The 12,912-nt window shown below is 40.6% G+C and overlaps 1 long non-coding RNA gene across 1 annotated transcript in view; it reads right to left on the bottom strand.

Moving 5' to 3' along the window:
• Nucleotides 1–811: 811 nt before the first annotated feature.
• Nucleotides 812–12,912, bottom strand: part of LOC132249463 (uncharacterized) — a 34,951-nt gene continuing 22,850 nt past the window's right edge. The window contains exons 4-5 of the long non-coding RNA XR_009460936.1: nt 4,965–5,046; nt 812–2,371 (exon numbers count right to left, since the gene is read on the bottom strand). This is a non-coding gene — a long non-coding RNA (uncharacterized LOC132249463). The remainder of the gene's footprint in view (nt 2,372–4,964; nt 5,047–12,912) is intronic.

Raw genomic sequence — 12,912 nt, 5'->3', positions numbered from 1 at the left:
TTTCATGTTGCAAAACAAAATTATTTGGGTCAGTTCAACCAAAACATTCCAATTGGGGTCAAATTTGTTCATCTGTGTTTCAACACATGACACCCCTGAAACTTAAATTTTATTCTTAGTTTTTAAATGTATTTATTTTTTGTCTGACAAAAAACCCCCTGAAAACTTAATTTTTTTCCACAGAAACTTATGTCTTTGTGAAATGTACTTCCTATCAAATAGCCTTCTCATGGAAAATCCCTGATCAGCTTTACACTATAAAAAGCAGAAGGAATGTAATCATTTAGGATTCCTGTACACAGGTGGGGAGGCTGCTCTGATGCATTATAATTACAGTGCATTGGAGCAGACTCAGTTAATCAATTGAGTCTGCTGAAGCATGTTAATTAGCATGCTACAGCCAGCCTCCACATGTAGTATATCAGTGATCCTCTGCTTCAAAATGGTGGCAGGGTGCTTTAACTAAAGCTCATTTGACGAGCTTTAGTTGAAGCACCCCCACCACCATTCTGAAGTGCAGGGATGCTGATACACGAGACACTTCAGGCACTTTAATAAGAGCCATTTGGAGCTGCTCTAATTAAAGCACCCCCTCACTCCCTCCCACCACCCCTGGAGCATGTATACTAATGCCCTTACTCTTCATAAAAAAAGGGACAGAAAAAGGAAAGAACCAGATGCTGGTCACATCACTTTATAGATAAGAACCTTTCACAAGTGTCTTCAGCAATGCCTCACAGTGAAGGTTGACTGTCTTTCATGATTGCCTTTTCTGTGGGTCCCAAGATGGCTGATGAGGCCAATCCAGGAGCAACAGACTCTGCTGCAACTCAGACATGTGTTTCTGTGTAGGGTAGGTGGTTCTGGATTCTTCATTTAATCTGAGACATGCTGCTTCTGCTGCTCCTATTTTTCCATCTCTTGCTGTCATCATAACATTTCAAAGTGCTGAGACCTTTGCAGCAAACTCTTCCTCCATTTGCAGGGGTCCTGGGTGATAGTCTCCATTAGTTGATGTTGATATTACTTTTTTTTCAAGTTGGCCTTGAGGACATCCTTGAAACACTTTCTCTACCCTCCTCTTAAGCGTATGTTGCGACTGAGCTGGGAGAATAAAACTTGCTTTGGAAGTTTGGAGTCAGATATCTGGATGATGTGGTTAGCCCAGTGAAGTTGATGTCAGATGACATCATCTGACATCTATTTCAAAAGCATATTATCTTTCTGGACAACTACAAACAAATAGAAAGAATAAACATAACATTTTAAAGTACAGCTCCTAGACAGATCCTTAAAATGCTGCACCTCATTTTATATATACGTATATCCAAGGACATAGTTTCCAATTTTCATGTAATCTTTGGGGGCATTTTTTCTCAGTCATAACTACAGTCTACATAAAATCTGTTGCAAATGCATATAAAAAACAAGAGAGTTTTCACTATTCTTACATTTCTGTTTGGACTAAGGTCAGGATAATTGACTTATTAGATGTTTGTTCCCCCATATTCTATACTATTCATTATACTATACCCTTCTAGCTCCTTAAAGAAAACAGTATGAAGATAAAACTAGTACAGTAGACAACCTCATTTTCTGTTTTTTATTTATTACATTTTTATAGTAAATACATCCCCACATTTTCTGCAAAGATTAAATCAAATCCCAGTAGGCCCTGTTGGCAGTAGGATTTTAAAAGTGCAAACAAACCAGGGTATTAGTGCAAGGCAACAGCTCCTATTTTAAATATCATGTCTCACAAGAAGACCCTATGCATCTCTCATCACCCTTCATGTGTTGCCTTAACTTTTTGCCATAAATTGACTTATTTACTGTCCAGAAGAAATTAACATTATAGAGGAGAAAAATGAATAGAAGAGTGGTGGTTAATGTTTTTAATAGGCATTCTACAAGTTCAGCCTCAATCCTCTCAGGGTGCTGCTCTGATCCCCACCTCCCAGAGGTATACCTGACAGTTTGCATCATGAGGCACTGGAAAGGAGATACAGGGGCTCGAGCCGTCTGCCACACAGACGAGAGAAGACATGGCTGCAGGAGAGATGTAATTGACAAGAGCCAAGTTAACCCTTCCTTAGATTCACAGCCACAACACTTTTATTTGAAAAGCAAAGATCCAAAGCCCTGAATTTGGCAGCAGCTGCAGGGAGAGGGGAGGATTTTCCTGCCTCTTCGTGGTGACTCTGGACACCTCCTTTCACAGCAACATCTGCTCTCACTCCACTCCCTGTGACGAGGCTGAAGCATCCCTGCCTTCATCCTGGCATCTCTCTTCAATGCACGTCCAGGGCTTGCATGTCATGCACAGCAGCTGTCCATGTCACTTGTGACTAATGTGCACCAGGCTGACCACCTCAATATAGAAATAAAAGGGGGACATGTAAACAGGCTGACAAGTTTCCAAGAAAACCTTTTCAGCATTTCATTAAAATAAATTAATAAATATCATTTTCATTATGAAGAATAAAATTCTGTTACCACGACTTTGCTAATTTAGAATCTAGCCATCAAGCAGTTTGTTGTTAGATTTTTTGGATATGCTCATATCAGAAACACAAAGCAAAAACACACATGCACCTAATATGCAAAGTGATGTTTGAAAAGTGATTATCATGCTTGTAGAAACTATTGAAACCAAAATATAAATAATAAAAAAATAAGAATAAGCTAAGGCCAGGCTGTCCAACTTCTGAGTAGCCAGGGGCTGTAGGTTGCCTGGCCACTCATTTCATGGGCCACATATGCCTAGGGCTGCATGCTATGAGGGTCACATGCCATGGCATGGTGCCATGCAGGCATCCAACACCACTGTACCACATGACAGGCACCTCTCCATTAGAGTGTGCTCGTGGCCCCACACATTGTCATGTAGCAATTCCTCACTACACTATGCTATGCTCTCACACTGCATAAAGTCCCCCTGCTTCACACTCCCTCAGCTACTCTGTGCTTGGCTGTCCCATCCCCAGGAGTGAAGACAAGAAGTGGAAGCTAGAAGAAGGAGGGGAGCTTGGAAGATTTCAAGGTGGCAGCAGCTGGAGTGCTGTGGGAAGCAGTGTCTGAACTGGGAACCCATGGCCAACATCTGAACCCTCTATAGGTTGCTAGCTGGAAAGCTTTGAGCTAAGGCTATCAGTTGAACAGGCTAGACTTGGAGTGAGGAAGCCTGTAGTATCTATACACAACATAATACAATGCCATACAGGAGAAGTACAGCTTGTATTTGCAATGAGTTGAACATGGGCTAATAATTCATATTTCCTGGCTGAGTTAACCAGCCCAAGTGAAGCATGGCTATCTTGATTTGGTTACCTTCCTTCTGGTTCTGGAGCTAGCATGTGCATAGCAAGCATGGATTTCTCTGCACTGAGCTGTTTTGACCATATAGACATCAATCTAGGTCTGACTCATAGCTCTGCTATGGTTATTTTGAAAGGCTCAGTCACTTTTCTGAGCCTGTTTCCCCTTTTTTGTCATTTCTGTCAATGTAAATTGTAAGATCATAAATAGCAGTAAATGTCTCTTACTAAATGTTTGTACAATGACTATCCTGGTAAGCATCTTATAATTAAAGACTGAAGAATTATTTTAATTATGATTGTTTGTTTTATTATTGCCAGATTTTTTTTAATTATATATGTGTAGGTTCATAGAAAAATAGGACTGGAAGGGACCCCATGAGTTCATCTATTCCAGTCTCCTGCCCAAGGCAGGATCATCTGTGACTAAATCATCCCAGCCAAGTGTCTGTCTAACCTGCTCCTAAATATTTCCAGGGATGGAAATTTTACAAACTCTCCAGGTAGTTTGTTCCAAAGCTTGAGATAATTCCTCATAGTAAAAAAAAATCCTTCTAATCTCCAACTTAGATTTCCTCTGCTGCAGTTTGATGCTATTGTTCCTAGCCATGTCCCCTCCAGCCATAGAGAAAAGGCTATTTCCATCCTCTTTATAATTGCCCTCCAGATATTTGAAGACTGTCATTAAATCCCCTCTCAGGCTTCTTTTCTTGAGATGAAATAAGCTTAGTTCTTTCAGTCTTTCTTTTTAAGACATTTTTCTCAGGCCCATAATCATTTCTGTCATTCTTCACTGCACTGTTTCCAATCTGTCCACATCTTTCTTGATGTGTGGGGCCAGAACTGGACACACTGCTCCAGGTGAGGCCTCGTCAGTGCCAAACTGGAAGAATCACTTCCCTTGATTTGCAAGCAACACTTCTGCTAATACATTCCAGAATGCTGTTGGCTTTTTTTGCATCACAGGAGCACACTTTTGTCTCATGTTCAGCTTATGGTTCACTGTAACCCCAAAGTCCTTCTCTGCAGTACAGTAGCCTAGCCCAGTATTCCACAGTCTGTATTTGTATATGCAATTATTATTATTTCATCCCAAGTATAGAATTTGGCACTTGGCTTTGTTGAATTTTATCTAATACACGCATATACATACACCTATTTATACACCTCTTGTTTTTATACACACACACATATATATACATACACACATGCACACTATGATATTTAAAGATTTGTCCCATTGTATATTTTCCCCACCCTGTAAATTGCTTCTTTCCTAGGTTTTGCCAATGCCTGTGGCATATTGAGAATGTCTGGACTTCTTGTATTTGAGTGAGGAGAACCAGACTGACTAATCTGCATTTCCACTGGAAAATAACTTTTTGTTTCATTTTTTGTTTATTCTGTTTTGCTTCCCCCTCCCCCAACCCCCTTTTTTTTACAGCCTGGCTATGGATCCTAACAGGGTCCATATCACTTCAAAAATATCTATTCAAATATGCAACCCAAATATTAAGTTGGATAGAACTGCATACATACACAGCAGAACCATGTATGCCAAGTGCCACTTGGAGATGAGACCTAAGGCACACCAACTTGAGCACTCAAAAGCACAAGGAGATAAGCTGCTCACAAGGTGCTCTGTACCTTTGATTCTCATCACAGCCAATGGGAGCTGAAGGCATGGAACCCATCTCAGAAAGTGCGCAGAATCTTTCAGAATCAGGACCTAAATAGGAGGCATCCAAATAAGAATTTTAAAATAGAATATAAAAATATTCAATATCTTGGATGTATTTTAAAGCACCATATGGCTCTCAGCCTCCAAACATGTAAGCAGCTATGTTCAAAAGCATCAAGGAAATCTTGTTATTTAAGAACTAAATTTGACAGCAGCAATAGCAGTGAGAAAACAGAAGCAGCACAAGGTTTAAAGTGCCAGTTCTGCGATATTGAACCTGATGGATGAGCTGACAGAATCAAGAAACACCTAGCAAAGCAGAGGACATGAATCTCTGAACCATTTGGCTGAGATGAGCAGTAAAGTCTCACTGTGTGCTTCATTTACAAAGGCCCATCTTATCGATGGCAGCTAGAACAGTGTTATGTGTGTGTTCATATGGTGTTTGCACTGCATTTTCAAGGGCAACTGCATTTCCTTGCCACGAAGCCTGGAGGGCAGAGATATAAAAATATTCTTATCTTACGGCCAAAATAAATGCAGAATGTTTAACAAGAAATATTTCAATAGAAAAGAAGAGCCTTGCTAAACAGTGGTTTGGAGGCTCCTTTAAGATGACAGAATCTCTTCCTTAAGGTTTGCTATATCACTTGATACTCTAAATCAGTGTTTCCCAGCATTTTCATATCAGCATCCCCCTTCACTGAAAGTAACCCCCCCCCAAAAAACATATAAACAACTGCTCCCCCCCCCCCCCCGCCCCCCAGTCCCAAGAGAAAGAAAAACAAAAAACCCAAAGAAAACCTCTTGGTCTTCTTAAATGTAAAAATAAATAACTATTTGTTGATGACAGTAGGCTTCCTTTGTATATGAATGTGTGTTTCAAATTGCTGATCAAGAATAAGTAAGGGAGTGAAAGTAGTAAGGGAGCCAGAATGTCTCCCTTTGAATGGCAATGAAAGGCTCAGGAACTGAACTAAGGTCTTCAGGTTCCAGCCAGTATGTTATCCCTAAGTATACCTCATGAACTTCATTATCCTGATTTATAAAGACTGCTCTTCATATGTGATCTAGGAGTTTGAAAAAAGGGGGTGGTGCATTATCCCATAACACAACACATTTTTCTCCAATTAAAAAGAAACTTAGAAGTTGTATTAATATACTTGGGGCTATGCTGTTCAGTTTATGATCCAAGCAGAAACAAATTTAACTAAGTCTGTAGGGGACTGACTGCCAGTTCCAGTTGACTGCTGGGGGAAGGGAACAATTAGTGCCCCTTGGTGTGGGCACAGAAAGAACTTCTCCCTGCACCCTGAAATGAGTCTCCTCTGCAGACACTTCGCCATGGTCCCAATGTGCCCCTCACTGCCTTATAAGCATTGCCTCTGCCACCTCAAACACCTGTCAGATCTATTCTGTCCCTTGTTATCCCGTACAGGTTTCCTTCACTTTATGCTGTACATGTGCTCCTGGAAAATGACGCATAACTCAAATTCACATAAAGGGAACCCACTTTACAATGTAACAAATAGAGATACATTCCAAGACCTTGACTATACTGACCCCCAGACCCATTTCTACCACTTTTACAAGATAATTTTGGTGCTCACCATCAACAGACAGTACAGACAAGCACAAGGTAGTGGTGAATGCTTAGTTGGCGTGAAGAGAGGTTGGTGAAGGCTTCATTGATGAAACAGGGAGAGGGGTAGAAAATAAGCTTAGTGGGACACTTAGAAGCCAAAATGCGGAAGGCAACTACAGAAACACGTCGCAGACAATGAATGAGGAGCACTGATCCGCACAGGAGACTATATTTTGGTGCGTGTCACTCCCACAATGCACCACACAAAGCAGCTGTCTGCAGGCTTCTACCACACTGATCACATAAGAGTCAATTTACCTCACATATAATGAATTTTTGGTATAAAAAGGGTTATCACATAAGAGCAAATTCGCATATACAGAACATGCATAAAGCAAGGAAAACTTGTATATCCCCATGGACAGCTCCACCCTATTGTACCCAAACTCATCAGATCCCATCATCCCCTGCACTGCATTGCCACCATCCAGCTCACATTGCATGTATACTACCCTGCCCCTTCGCTGCCACCATGAATTCACTACACCCTTCATAGAGACTCATCCCCACCGTGCCCCAGTCCCTTTGACTTCTTCCCATCTCTCCTTTGCACCCTGTTAAGTCCTCCTCTGCCCTATGAGCATTCAAATCTCACTGCAGCCCCTAATCCCCCCCACTCCTGTCTCCCCAAAGGCTTCCATCCCCCCAGAAGCCCCTTTCTGCCCATGACCCTCTTTTTAGCCCCATATGGCACTTGGGAGCTCCTTCTCCTCAAAAGCCCTCCCAAACAGTCCCCACCCCCCACTCCCCAACCATAAGCTGGGTGGGGATAGGACTGTAACTGCCCCCAAACTATTCCTCCCTTTCTCACTGCATGCCCACAGGTGGCTTCCACTGCCCTTCACCCTCAACATACAAAGTGGAGGAAGAGGAAAGGACTTGCTTTTGCTGCTGACTGCACATATAAGCCAAAACAAGTCACATACAACATATCATTGTTTGGGAATGAAATTCGTAGATGACTTTGGAAGATCTGTTTATATCCTTATGCATATATCTACATGCATATCCCTTTTATACTCCCCAAACTTGTGTCATTACTTCTTACTGATATAGCTGATGCAATGATTTAATTTAATGTATTCAAGACCTTTTTCAGATCTACACTTTTAAATGAATTGATTATGTGCATAAACAGTTTTTAAAACTGGTTAAGACTCATAGCGTGTATATCAAAGATTGATTTGCAAATTAAACTGTCCAGCCTTGACAGAAGCAGTTACGTTTGCAATTGTAAAAAGCTGTAACAAAATGTTAGGAGGAGGTCCTCTTACTCCAAATATAAAATAAAAATGTATATTGTTGTAGTAACAAGCAATCAAATTATAGTTTATTCTACTACTAAATCTGGTTTGGCTTAGCTAGAACGTTACGATGAAAGGTGCTAATGACTGGTAGCAGGTAGGTCTTATATCCACAAATAATCATAGACATTGTTAAGGACTATAGGCATGAAACCATTGTCCACCAAGCTCAAAAAGGAGCATTCAAGTTTCTATGTAATATGAAAGAATCTAGAAAACTTGGGGATGCTAGTGGCATGGCAAGTCTGAGCTAAGCCATGCAGACTGAGTGCTTGCTTAACTCAAGAGCTAGGGTATGAGTAGCACATTAAAGGCAGAAAAGCAGGAAAAGAAATTGTGAGTACTACCTGGAAAGAAAACAGAGCGTGTTTCTTGGGAACAGTGCTTGCTAGAGTGGCATGCATAGGGATTTTTTGCAAAAGGAAACTGCCACCTCTTACTCATGCCTATAGGGTTCAGAGCACAGAACAGTGTGCATAATATTTTGGAGAAGATTACATCACAAATAACTAACATGTATTCACTGATTCCTCATTCAACTGGAAACAATCCTGCAAAGCCCTAAATATGGGCTCCCCACTTGGATTAAACTGGTGGTAATATTAAACAATAGCATGCCTTCCCGATAAATTATAAAGTTGGCAGTAGCATATAGTTTGCAAGGTTATTCTCCTGCTTAAAATAAAGACAGATTAGTAGTATGAAAATAGTAAAAGAATAAATATATTGATATGAGTTTCATATAAAATGGTTTTCCTAAAATATAATTGGCTATTTTTTCCCTCCTTCCTCAACCCTGAGCTCTGCTTGGAGACTGTAGAACCAGCATTAGTCAAACAGACACCATCCAATATTGAAGCACTTTGCCTGCAATCTCCCACATTCAACTGTAATATGCCTCACATGCAATACCTGACATTTACAAAATGTACATGAAAAAATTATGCTAGTAGCTGGATTTAAGAAAAGAGAGATTCTATGGTTTTATCTGCTGTAGCATGGTAAGTAACCAAAATGGAGCATTACCCTGAGGCAAAGTAAAGGCAAACATTTTAAAATGTTGCCACACATCAAAATCTTACATCAGTCAGAGTCCTATGTGTTGGTGTAGCATAGCTTCCCCAATCCCGACTGATTATCACCATATTAAAATAAATCTTCCATATATTTAGAAAAACAATGTTAGCACCTCTTCAGTAAATGCTACTGCACAAATAGGTCAAAGCAGGCTTTCACCCACAATGATCTCCAGCCTCCTTTCTCCCACTTCTCTGAGACCACATCCTATCTGGAATAGAGTTGGTCAAGAATTGTTTCAGCAAAACAATGATTTCTTGAAACTCAAACTTTCTAAAGGAATATCTGTAAGAGTTAAAACAAGGATAACATTTATGGTCAAACTGAAAGAGAATGAAAGTGTTCTAGTCATCTTCACTCATCACAAAGTAGGTAACAGCCTACCAATTTCATCCAGTGAAAATACCTTGGATGTGGGAGATTGAAGTTCAAATCCCTAGTTTAAATTAGGCAGAAGTCAGTGTTCCAATTACTAGAGTATTAAGTATTCTTGTGTGGATATGGTTCTCTCTCGTGGAAACACCTTGGGTTTCTCCTAACTTGGAAAACAAAATGAAATCTCAAAAACTTTCACAGGGTAGGAAAACAATTTTCCATTCAGGTCTAGTCTGGAACTCTGTATCCACAGAGAGAGACATTGGGAGTGTCCACACATGCATTTATGCTGGTTTAAATTTACTGTGCAGTAAGTTACTAAGCAGTAAGTGGAAATAGGCCGGTGTCTACACATGGAGGCATTAAAGCACATTGCCACTGTGTGTGGACTGACTTGGGACTAAAGTTAGCCCCAAGTTCTTGTACAGTGTTAATGTGCAGTAAGGTGTCTACATGTGTGTTACTGTGAAGTAACTAATGGGGTGCAAATTTGATACTTGCATTATGCAGGTATCAAATTTACGCTCAAGTCGGCATAAGTCGCCATATTTACTGAGCAATATGGGCATGCACATGTAAGCATGTGCCCATACTGCGTAGTAATTTTGGTACTGTGCATTAAATGTGCACATGTAGATGTGCCCATTTAGTAGCTAAATAACATCCTGCAAATAAATTTACTGCTGCAAATTTCTGCTCCAATTACCTGGCATAGGATAATATTTCTGTTTCTCTAAGTCCAGTGGAGACCCTTAGCTCACAGCCTAGGGTGTTAGATTGTACACACATGGAGTTTAGCCTTATTCAAAAAAGTAAGAAATGATAAAATCCCAAAGTGAATATATGGTAGGAAAACATGCCCAACTGGAACCTCGTTAAATATCCTGAACCTTTTCATAGGTACAGAGATTCACATAGCTAAATTCACTTGCAGATTTCTAGCCCTAAGGCCAGAAACTAAACAGTTAATTTCCCAGAAATTATGGGAAACAGAGATCTAAAATATTTTAAAATTTATTGAAAGTGACGTATAAGATTAAAATAACTTAAAACTAAAATTTCATTGAATTTCAAATTGCAGCAAGATGACAACTTTAATATATTGTCATGTTGAAATTTGATTTAAAATACTATATATGAATCAGACTGATTGATATCAGTCCTCAGTTTTAACTTCTGTCCTTGAATTTTATTGCAGCAAAAGTCACAATGTTCATGGGACTAAAAATGATAAGATAATTATTGATATTCTAGAGAACAAGGTAAATGATCACAGACACTCAATGATTGCACAGGCTTTCAAGGACTCTAAAAGGATACTGTGAAGTAAATATAGGAGAATAATCTTGCTACTGATTGGGTTCCTGAGGCTATTTCTGAAAGTTGCATGTCTGTCTAAATTTAGCTGCAAGGATGAAATCAGTATGGAGATGATAATTAAATACAGAAATGCGAAAGATGGAGAGGTCATACAGTCTATTCCTAATGGGTTTGATTTAGTCTTCTTTGCATTAACATGGGGGTTAGTATTCTCTTTTTTTTCAATAAATTGCATTAGGTTCTCTTTCTCTATTTCTTTGACCTTACTGTTATTTTTTGTTTGATTGTTTTATCCCTGAGCTTTCATGAAATGGCTTTTCAAACATCAGTTTTTCATAATTACATATCTAACCTAACATTCTAGGATCAATTGTTGCAGCCTTAGATCTGCATGGATGTCACGTAAAAGATGCACTGCTATAGTGAGAAACCAAGTATGTACATTGCCTCCTGGAGCTCCAGACAGCACAAGTTGAGAGTGGCCATAGGACCACATTTGGAAAGAGGACAGTTTTCAGTCTCTTCCTTGCCTTACCATCTCCACTTGTTCAGGCTTTTCATAAAAGGTATAGTGGAAACCACCACTAGCTTTGCTGAGTCCTAGAACTTGAGAACAAAGATACATTTTAGTAATAAGAACAGTTTGAAACAGGAAGTTGCAAAGGTGGGCAGTACTGATCCTGGGGCTTGCATATTATCTTGGGCTAGTTGGCATCATGTTGAGCTAGCATAGTGTTCTCTTGCATGTTGAAATATCATCCAGTAAGGAGAATAGGGGAAAGAGACTAAATGTACTTGACCCTCAGGGATGCCAGAAAGATGAAATTCAATGAACCCCAGTGTGCAGCAGGCAACAGAACAGAGCTCAAAGAAACAACGCTTGAGCTCCCATCTAGCCTGTTTTGTTCACTTCAGTTATTCTACAACTTACAAATAGAGTCTCTGTTCAGGGAATGAAAGAGCTTTGGATTGCTTTGCAATGGAATACATATTACTTTAATTGTCTTCTTGTACTGCTAAGTTTCTTTCCCCTGGACCTTATTTTGACTGCTCTCTTTGGGACAGATTCTGATATCCTTGTTCACAGTATAGAATACAATATCCCAAAGAAATGGCACCCTGAATCAATATAAGTAATGGTGTCAGATTCTTGGCCTTTGTCTGTTATACTTAGAGATAGATTATGATACCCATGGGCCACTGCCACACGTTGCATATATTATGCAATTAACTTCAACGTCGACAAATTCAGGGTGCTGCACCTGGGGAGAAGAAATCCACAGCATACATACAAGCTGGGGAGCGCCTCCCTTGAGAGCACAGAGGCGGAAAGGGATCTTGAAGTCATTATTGACTCCAAGATGAACATGAGCCGCCAATGCCAGACTGCAGCCAGCAAAGCCAACTGCACCTTGTCATGCATCCAAAGATGCATCACAAGCCGGTCCAGAGAGGTGATACTCCCCCTCTATGCAACATTGGTCAGGCCACAATTGGAATACTGCATCCAGTTCTGGGCACCGCACTTTAAGAAGGATGTGGCCTGCCTTGAGAGGGTCCAGAGGACGGCCACCTGCTTGGTTGGAGGGCAACAGGGCAGGCTCTATGAGGAGAGGCTGAGGGATCTGAACCTGTTCAGCCTCAGCAAACGGAGGCTGAGGGGGGACTTGGTGGCTGCCTACAAATTTGTTAGGGGAGATCAGCAGCAAATAGGAAGGGTCCTATTCCCCGCAGCAGCACCTGGGGTGATGAGGAACAATGGACAGAAGCTGCTGGAGAATAGGTTCAGGTTAGAGATTAGGAGGCACTATTTCACTGTTAGGGTGCCTAGGATCTGGAACCAACTTCCTAGGGAAGTGGTCCTTGCTCCTACCTTGGGTAAATTCAAAAAGAGGTTGGATGAACACCAGTCCGGGGTTGTGTGATCCCAGCATGTGCTCCGGCCAGTGGCGGAGGGTTAGACTAGATGATCTATTTAGGTCCCTTCTGACCCCAAACTACTATGAAACTGGTTATTCGTTAAATCAATTTAGACCAGCCACACATGTAAAGTAATTATCACACCAAAAAAATGCCCATCCAGCTATAAAAAGAGCCAGCCAGGTACAAAGAGCCAGCAGTCTTTGCTACCCACATGCAGGGAGGCTGGACCCGATGATCTATATGGTCACTTCCAGTCCCTAACAACTATGA

The sequence above is a fragment of the Alligator mississippiensis genome, chromosome 3 (genome assembly GCF_030867095.1).
Source record: "Alligator mississippiensis isolate rAllMis1 chromosome 3, rAllMis1, whole genome shotgun sequence".
Lineage (NCBI taxonomy): Eukaryota > Metazoa > Chordata > Crocodylia > Alligatoridae > Alligator > Alligator mississippiensis.
This window is presented reverse-complemented; position numbering and strand designations above follow the sequence as displayed.